General features: G+C 41.1%; 1 pseudogene; it reads left to right on the top strand.

The window, feature by feature from the left end:
- Positions 1-2,720: 2,720 nt before the first annotated feature.
- LOC100770199 lies at positions 2,721-4,369 on the top strand (annotated as a pseudogene).
- Positions 4,370-10,368: the final 5,999 nt, after the last annotated feature.

The following is a 10,368-nucleotide window of genomic DNA, read 5'->3' as shown; positions in this document are numbered from 1 at the left end:
TAGGCACAATGGAACACCTCATTATTCTTGAGATATGTGTCCCACTACATAGGTGGTAGAACAAAAAATCTGACCCAAAAGGATCAAACTGCCTATTAGTAGTGTAATGGCATCTGAAGTGAAGAAAACAAAAGTCAAAAATACTAAAAATGCAAAGCTATGACTGGGTATAGTAGTGTAGACTTGGCATCCCAATACTCAGGAGGTAAAGGAAGGAAAATCATGTGATCAAGTAAATGTCACAAAACCTTACACCTCTTTAAAAATTACTAGGCAGGCAACGAAAGGAAGACGATAGAACGTATAATGAGAAAGACTATTAGAATTAGAGTGACACCAATATAAAATAAGTACACATACGTGCATTGAAAGTACCCTTGTGCAGCTTCCATATGTTGAGGATGCTGAAGAAATATATTGTGCAGAGAAGGTTTGTTCAAAGTCCATCTGAACATCTAGTGATAAGTTACTTTTCTCATCACTGTGTCAAAATACAAATCAACTTAGAAAGGAAAAATATATTTTGACTCATGTTTTCAGAATATTTGAGATTCCATGTTGGGGAACTAGGAACAGAGGGTCTATATCCAGGACAGCAGGAGCTTGTGTCTGCCACTTTATTCATCTTGGCTGAACAGAAAGCAGAGAGCCAAATCACAATCCAAAGTGGATATAGCTTTCAAAAGCCCTTCCCATTGGCCTACATTTGTCATCTAGGCCCTGTGTCCCAAATGTTCTAAAATCCTCCCAAAACAATGCCACCAGCTGGGACCAAGCATTCAACCATATAAGCCCATTTCACATTCAGACCATAGCAAGAGATGAACAATGGAACTCTGAGATAAAAAAAAAAATGAACCAAGTAAGGATGAAAGCAAATTACATACCTCAAGAGAACAGACTGATCAAATTGAAGTTACTGAAATGGAATCTGACAAAAAAGTAAATCACAGAGGGTAGAGAAAAAAGAAAAAAGAAACAAAGCCTTGGTCAGCTGCAAAACAAATCCAAGCAGTTCAATACACAAGATGAGTACACTTGAGATCAGAAATATTTCTAGCTCAGAGTTTTTCAGATTCTAGAATATTCACAAATGTATAAAGATACATGTTTGGGATGATGTCTTAGTTTCTTTTCCAGCTGCTGTGATAAAATAAATACCATGTCAAAAACAATTTAAGGGAGAGATACTTATTTTCAGTTCACAGTTTGAGGGATCAGTCCATCAGAGTGGGCTAGTCATAGCATCAGGAACTCGAGACAGCTTGCCTCATTGCATTCATAGTCAAGAAGTAGAGAGGGAAGGGCTGGAGAGATGGCTCAGCAGTTAAGAGCATGGGCTGCTCTTCCAGAGGTCCTGAATTCAATTCCTAGCACCCACATGTTGGCTCACCACCATCTATAGTGGGATCTGATTCCTCTTCTGGTATAAAATCATACATGCAGATAGAGCACTCAGATACATAAAGTAAATAAATCTTTTTTTAGACAAGAAGTAGAGTGGTAATGTTCCTACTTGGTTGGCCCACCTTCTCCATTTCATATAGATGGTTTTCCTACCTAGATTCACCTAATCTAGATAATTCCCCACAGATATATGCTGAATCACTTCTCATGGGTGACCATCAAATTGGCAATTGAGATTAGCCATTATAGGTGATGGTGGTGTATATTTTCTCTGTGCTCTTATTTAATGGCAATGAACACTGAAGCACAAGGACCAACAGCAGTGAGTAAAGTAGTGGGGAATTTATTAGCTGAAAGATAGAATAGACAGTGTCCCAGCTAACAAAGAAGTTTCCCGAAGGGGGTGCAAGCCCAGGGGGAATAAAGCTTTAGAAGTTATAAATGTATCAGATTATGTATGTTAATTATGTCAAACCTTAGAGGTCATCCATAAAATAACATTTGAGCCAGTGTCCTGGCGGGTCATTTAGAAACCAGGATGGGCCGGGCGGTGGTGGCGCACGCCTTTAATCCCAGCACTCGGGAGGCAGAGGCAGGTGGATCTCTGTGAGTTCAAGACCAGCCTGGTCTATAAGAGCTAGTTCCAGGATAGCCTCCAAAGCCACAGGGAAACCCTGTCTCGAAAAACCAAAAAAAAAAAAAAAAAAAAAACAGGATGATTAATACCAATTCTATACAGGAATGTGGAAGTTTGGTGAAAGGAAGTATATACAGACTTTAAGTTGGCCTACATGGCAGCATTTCCACTGAGGCAATCCTTCTGGGTGACTGTGTGGCACCATTCCACCAGAAAACCCTTTTTGCCCCTTTCTGTGTGTTGTTAGAATCTGTCTGTCTCATGTCTCAGGCTCCAGAAATCGTATCTCTAATTTACCCACCACTCAAAAAGACCAATGTTTGGGAAATAGGAGGAGGCGATGAGGCATGTCCATGGGTTAGAGATCTGACAAAGCAGGAGAGGAGACTATTACCAGGAGTCAGGGCATACTTGTGGGTTCTTACTCTTGCAGACCAAAGGATTTTAAAATGAACACAGAAGAAGCTCGAGGACCATTTTATTAGAGTCTGAGAAGAAAACCACAGAGCAGGCAAGCAATGAGCCTTGGTGGCAGGCTTGAGAAGAGATGGAGAAAGGGGAGAGGGAAAAGCATGCCTATTTGAGTTAGGGTCAGCAATAGAGGTCTTTAGACATCAGTATAAAGTGGGCAGTCTTCTCTCCAGAAGGTTCTGCCGGTTCCCCCGGCTCTGGGTACTTGGCTCTGCATCGTGCCACCATGATGGGCCACCATCCAGTGCTCATGCTCAGTCAGAATACAAAGCGTGAATCTGGAAGAAAAATTCAATCCAGAAATATCAATGCTGCTAAGACAATTGCGGATATAATCTGGACATGTTTGGGACCTAAGTCTATGATGAAGATGCTTTTGGACCCAACGGGAGGCATCGTGATGACAATGATGGCAATGCCATTCTTCAAGAGATTCAAGTCCAACATCCAGCAGCCAAGTCCATGATTGAAATTAGCAGGACCCAGGATGAAGAAGTTGGAGATGGAATTACATCAGTAATTATTCTTACAGGAGAAATGCTGTCCATGACTGAGCACTTTCTAGAGCAGCAGATGCACCCAACAGTGGTGATTGGTGCTTACCACATGGCACTGGATGATGTGATCAGCACACTGAAGAAAATTAGCATACCTGTTGATGTCAATAACCATGATATGATGCTGAACATCATCAATAGCTCTATTATTACAAAAGTCATCAGTCGGTGGTCCTCTTTGGTATGCAATATTGCCCTGGATGCTGTCAAGACTGCAGTTTGAAGAGAATGGCCAAAAGGAAATTGACATCAAGAGTTATGAAAGGGTGGAAAAGATCCCTGGGGGCATCATTGAAGACTCTTGTGTCTTACGTGGAGTCATGATTAACAAGGATGTGACCCATCCTCGAGTGTGCCTCTATATCAAGAACCCTGGAATTGTGCTACTGAATTCTTCTCTGGAGTACAAGAAAAGAGAAAGCCAGACCGACATTGAGATTACACAAGAGGGGGATTTTACCCGAATCCTGCAAATGGAAGAGGAATAAATCCAGCAGTGTGTGAGGACATTATCCAGCTGAAGCCCGACGTGGTCATCATCACAGAGAAGGGCATCTCAGATTTAGCTCAACACTACCTCATGTAGGCCAATGTCACAGCTATTCACAGAGTCGGGAAGACAGCCAATAATCCCATTGCTAGAGCCTGTGGGGCACGGATAGTCAGCTGACCAGAGGAGCTGAGAGAAGAAGATGTTGGTACAGGCACAGGCCTATTGGAAATCAAGAAGATTGGAGATGAGTACGTCACTTTCATCACTGAATGCAAAGACCCAAAGGCCTGCACCATTCTTCTTAGAGGAGCCAGCGAGGAGATTCTGTCAGATGTAGAACCCAACCTCCAGGATGCCATGCAAGTGTGCCAAAACATTCTCCTGGACCCTCAGTTGGTGCCTGGTGGTGGAGCCTCGGAGATGGCTATAGCCCATGCCTTGACAGAAAAATCTAAGGCCATGACTGGTGTCGAACAGTGGCCATATAGAGCCGTGGCCCAAGCTTTAGAGGTCATCCCTCATACCTTGATCCAGAACTGTGGGGTGGATCTACTTACCTCCCTTCGGGCCAAGCACACACAGCAGAACTGTGAGACCTGGCGCGTGAATGGTGAGACTGGTACCTTGGTGGACACGAAAGAGCTGGGAATATGGGAGCCGATGGCTGTGAGGCTACAAACATAGAAAACAGCAGTGGAGACTGCAGTTCTACTTCTGTGGATTGATGGCATTGTCTCTGGCCACAAGAAGGAGGGTGATGACCAGAGCCCGCAAAGCAGTGCTCCAGATGCTGGCCAGCAGTGAGTGGTGAGCAAGGTGACTTCAATGTGCAGAACCAGCACTCTTCCCTTTCCTGAGCCAGAGTTCCAGAAACACTGTGGACATCGTTGTTTGCAAAGGATCAAGTTGAGGGGCAGCCCCCAGTCTGTCCCATCTCAGTTTTCAAAAAGCACTGACATGTATCTCTTCTCTATTGTAAGCTTTCCATTTAATTTGCTTCCAATGATTAAATCTAAGTCATTTGAAAATAAAAGTGGGCAGTCTTTGGAGGAAATAGTAAGAAAACCTAACACATCAGAGAAAGCATAAGATGTTCAGTGGTACTCAAAACTAGGGTAAAGGAAGGCTAAACTTTTTGGGTTAGAACTCAAAAAGCAGGCAGCCTTAGCAGGGAAGATATGTCATCAACTACATAGAAGGAGGAACTCTTGGGTTCATTAAGGGGATAACTATTCCTCTCATCTCCTTAGCTTGTCTTCAGAAGAATCAGATTTGCCATGGGATGTTCATTGCTGTTCATATACATTGCTCCTTCTCTTTCTCTCTCTTCTCACTATCACATACTTGCTCATCCATGTTGCCAGGTGATGGGTGGGCCCTGGGTGTCTTCTACCTGCCTGGGGAGCAGGTCCTCTGGATTAACTATTTAAGAGAAAGGATAATCATACATAATGTTCTCGGCAGCTTAGAATGCCATGTCATAGCCCAAAGCCAGATATAGAACTCAGATTTTCCATCTGACCAGGAAAAAGTAGATTCTCCTTCATGGGCCTCCAAATGATCTGATATCATACCCTTTTCATGTAGTATTTTAAATCTTAAAAAGGTGACTCTTGTTACTATTTCTAGTGCTACCAATGAAATAGGTGGTAAGGTCTGAAGATAATGTGGAAGAGGTCCAGCACCAATAGCCTCCTCACCTGCTAATAATGCCTGTCTATCTACCCATTACTACCTCAGAGATCCATCTTTGTGATTCAGGGGCACAGTAATCTGTTATTAGGGAGAGAAAGGAGGGGTGGGGCAGGAAGGATATGTGTGGTCTAGCATATTCTTCATCCATGGATGTGCTTCCTATCTCTTTGTCTAGACAATACACGTTGACCTCATAAAACCAGTCAACATTGTGTGCTCTGGGTTCTATGGATTTAAAGATTTAAATCAAGTCCATCAGCATCCTAGCATGGGTGGGAGGGGGACTTTTCTTTGGAGACGGGATCAGAGAAGAATGGATAGAACTGAAGAACATTTTCAAAGGTGCCACCCCTTCTCAAATAGAACTCAAATCTCACATGAAATTCATTTATGTTTCATATACACATTGATAATCACTCAAAAAATTGCATTTGGAGCATTTAGGATTGGGGATTTTTCAGCTTAGGAAAGCGAAAATGACTTATGCCATTTGTCTTAGTTATGGTTTCTATCTTAAAACTTATGTCTTAGTTGAGGTTTCTACCTCAACACCCACCCCCACAGTGACACACTTCCTCCTACAAGGCCCTACCTACTTCAACACCTCCTAATAATGCCGCTCCCTATGAGATTATGGAAGGCAATTACATTGAAACTACTACCATACACCATTGAAGTCCTCAAAACAAGGAAAAGAAGAGGTCAAAACGTTTTAATGAACAGGATAGTGTTTTAAATTTTGAACTATAAAATATTAAACTAAGTCAAAAGGAAAAATACACATTCATGCTTTGGGGCTTAGACCACACCACTCGTAAAATATCATTCAAGCGGTCAAAATGTTATCATCTCAGTATGTACCATACTCTGAGCCAGAAGAAACAGAGAATCAACTTCCATCAGTTTCTAAAATAAAGGTAAAACACTCCTTTGTAGAGGAGATTTAGATACAGAGAGGTTTCATTACTGAAGTTATCTATACCAGATGGTGGGCTTCTCACAGTTTCTAATGTCAGAATGACTCTTACATAACAAAGCAACCTTTACTCGGTAAATGCAGTCTTCGTTCATCTCCACCTTCCCACAGAAGTGTTCAATCCACATTCCTCTCTGTATAGATGAGTTCTTAACTGAGTTTCAATCATCTGGCCATTTTTAAAGTTTCAGAAACTGAGGGGGTGGGGGAAGAAGACGGACATAACTCCCATGTGCATGTACAATTAAAATGGTTTTTTCCTGCTGTTGATCTGCTTTATGACAATTTAATTTAGAAGCCAACCAAAGAATCTAAAAGGATAGAAAGAAGCCATTTTCTATTCCTTATAATACTTAGGAGCAAATATAGTGACAGCAGATTTCTCATAGACAAAAACGGTAAAATCGATGACAGTGACGCGCCATTGTTAAAGTAATTAAATGAACAGCCAAACTAGAATTCTATACGCAATGAAAATATATTTCAAAAGTGATGTCAAAACAAAGACTTTCAGACATAGAAAAGTTAGGAAAATTCATTACCAGCAGAGTTGAATTGTAAGAAATGCTAAAGAAAGACCTTTATACACAAGGAAAATTATACCAAGATCATCTAGATATTCAAAGACAGAAGAGGCAGAGTGCCAGGTGGGTCAAGGGGATACAGTCACAGCAAGGCCACCCCAAAGTAACTAGGACCAGAATGACCAGGATAATCACTGTCCTTAAATGATTCTGTCTTGATATGCCAGCTCTCACCCTTGGGTGTGTGCTACTGCACTGGGCTTCACAAATCCTCCCCTTAGTTATGAAACCCCAATCTTGCTCCTCCCTAGCTTGTTCTCCCATTGTTAGCTGTGGTAAGTCAAGACCCTGGCTTCAATAGAACAGGACTCTGGAAAGCCCTCATGCTGCATAGCTGGCAATGCCAAATCCCTCACAGCCACTGACAAAACCAGATAGAAATTGTGAACCAAACAATGGAATGAAAAACTAACAGACATGGGATACTTGAAATCATACAACATGGATTCTGGGAGTGCAACAAAGCCGTTCTCAGATCTTGGTGTCAGACAGTCACAGTCACCAAATCCACCCCAAGCCAGTGGCCTATCTCACACTCCAGAAAAACAACAACAATAACAGTAAAAAAAAAATGAAGACTAGAAGTGAGCAAGGTGATGTGGCACCCGAAAAGGAGGAGTATCAGCAAGTGCCCCACCCAAGGAGCTTTTAAGGATATTATAGTTGAAATCGGATGGAGACCAAGGTATCTTTCCTGGGATTAATTGTTTCTGCGTGCATCAGGGGTTAGCCGGCAGAGAGTCCACATGCCCTGTGCATGCTCCCTCCGTCCAAGCAGAGAGTTACTCCTAGATTCAAATGAAGAATCGTGCATGCTATTGACTCACACATTATCCAACAGGGGCCTCTACTCTTCCTAGCTTTGGGGGCCTTAACACCTTGTCATTCTTACACTTTCTTTGAGAAATAACTGATGATCTAAGTGAAACTTAATAACAATGTACTGAGTGGTCTATATACATAGAAAGAGAACACAGGGAAAGGGCACAGACACAAAAGAAGTTTATTATTGAAGAATCTTATACTATATATGGAGTGACACAGTGTGATTGCAGTTAAGTTTTATTGTGTTAAATTCTAAAGACCACTGCAACAGAATAACAACTATACAAACATCCTCACATCCATAAGTGATATCTAATAATGTAATGAAAAAAAAAGACATTCAATCAAAAAACAGGAGAACAGAGGAACAAGAACAAAGAAAATAACAAAACTGGATTTAAAACTAACCAACTCAACAATCATATTAAAAGTAAATGATCTAAGCACCAAAGTTAAAATGCAGAGACTACATGCTTGGATAAAAACAAACAAGACCGAATTGTATGCTGTCTACAAGAAATGCAGTTTAAATATAAAGGTTTCACTAACTTAAAAGTGAAGAGGAGGGTCATTTCACAATTATAAGAAAGTTATTTATCAAGAACAGGGCAGATTCTTATATGTGAAGTCTGACAAAATGTTCCTGAACCTAGGAGGCAGATATGAGTGACTCATTCACAGATGAGCATTTGGAATTATTTATGCTTGACCCACCGAGAAAAGAAACTTCCCTTCAAAATTGAGAACAGCACACATCCATGGGAATAAATGCAACTATTTAGAGGGAAGCTTGTAGGTCAATAACTTTGACAACTGAGATTAAACAGAGAAATTTTATGAAAGTCTTAGACTATTAAATCTCATTCAAGTAGAATAAATTCTTTAAACTATAAGAGAAACTGGATCATTAATTTAAATCCTTTTCTTTTCTTTCTTTTTTGTTTTTGTTTTGTTTTGTTTTTGTTTTTCAAAACAGGGTTTCTTTGTGTAACAGTCCTGGTTATCCTGGAACTGGCTTTGTAGATCAGGCTGACCTTGAACTCGCAGAGATCTACTTGCTTTTGTCTCCTGAGTTCTGGAATTAAAGGTGTGTGCCACCACGCCTGGCAATTTAAATACTTTTCACAATAAATAAATAAATAAATAAATAAGTAAATTAGGAATTGAGGAGGTAGCAAATTGCTAGGTTGGTAGAGTGTTTGCCTATCATTCATGAGGCTCTGGGTTCAACACCCAGTACCAAATGAACTTTGCAGGCACATATCTGCAGTCCCAGCATTTGGGATGTGGAAAAAGGAGGATCAGAAGTTGAAAATCATCCTCAGACACAAAGTGAGCTCAAAGCCAGCCTGGGCCATCTGTGTAGCATGATTAATAAAAACCCAGAGATAGATATTGGAGTTAAAGCTGAAGATCAAGTAAGCAAAGCAGTCAGTCAGTAGAGAGTTCTCACTTCTCCCAATGCTCAGACCAAAGGGGAAATCCACTGAACCTCAGACTGCTCCTGACTGCACTGCTGCTCAGACTCGCTGAGACGCAATACATCCCTGTTTCCTCGCGGCCTTATATTCCTCTCTCCACCAGCCATATCTCTCCTGTCTCTACCTTCTAGTGCTAGGATTAAAAGCCTGAGCTCTGTTTCCCTTTTAGACTGATTCATTCTCATGTAGCTCAGGGTGGCCTTGAACTCACAGAGATCCATCTACCTCTGTCTCCTGAGTCCTGGGATTAAAGGTGTGTGTCACCACTGCCACACACAAAAATTAAAGAGCTATATAAAAAGAATAATAACATTAGCAAGTGGGGTTTACCCTAGAAAAATAAAGATGGTTTAATATTCAATAATCAGCCTATATAAATAATCATTGTTTGGGAGTTAGCTCAGCAATGGGGTATTTATCTAACAAGCATGAGACCCTGGGCTCAGTCCTCAGCATTGAAAAGTAATGAATGAATAAATGAATCAATAAATAAAGCTGGACATATTGAGGCACACTTTTAATCCTAGCACTTGAGAGGCAGAGGTAGGAGGACCTTTATGAGTTTTAGGCCAGTCTGATTTATATAAAGTGTTTCAAGCCATCCAGAGCCACAAGGTGATACCCTATCTTTTAAAAACAATTAAAGTATAATAATAATAATAACAATAATAATAATAATAATAACAATAATAATAATATCAACCAACTGAAGGGGAAAAACATATGTTCCTCTTAATAGAGATACAAAAATCTGTTGATAGAATCTAATAGCCATTTCTGGGATAGAGTGGGGCTTTGGTGAAGAAGGCCCTGTGTTCAGTTACCAGCACTACATAAGCTGGTGCATTGGATACAGGTCTGTGATCCCAGCATTCAAAGGTGGAAGCCCAGGGCTCAGGGCTCAGAATCAATCTCCTCTCTTGAAAGTTCCTACCTAACTTGGGCTACTGGAAACCTAATCTCAAAACAACTAAGTGAGATCTTCATTCTTTCTTCTAGGGCTGACAAGATGTCTTAGCAGGCAAAGACACTTGCCACCACCCGTGGAAACTTTAGTTTGATCCCAGGGAGCCACATGGTGGATGAAAAGAAAAAGTTAAGTTGTCTTCTGACCTCCACACATGTGCCATATCATGTATGCATGCATACACCTACACATCTATACACACACACACACAGAGGCACAGGTGTGTACACACATACGTATACACACACACACACAACACACACACACACACACAC

Source organism: Cricetulus griseus, chromosome 6 (assembly GCF_003668045.3).
Source record: "Cricetulus griseus strain 17A/GY chromosome 6, alternate assembly CriGri-PICRH-1.0, whole genome shotgun sequence".
NCBI classification, from domain to species: Eukaryota; Metazoa; Chordata; class Mammalia; order Rodentia; family Cricetidae; genus Cricetulus; species Cricetulus griseus.
The sequence above is the reverse complement of the archived record's forward strand: the minus strand, read 5'-3'. Positions and strand labels throughout refer to the sequence as shown.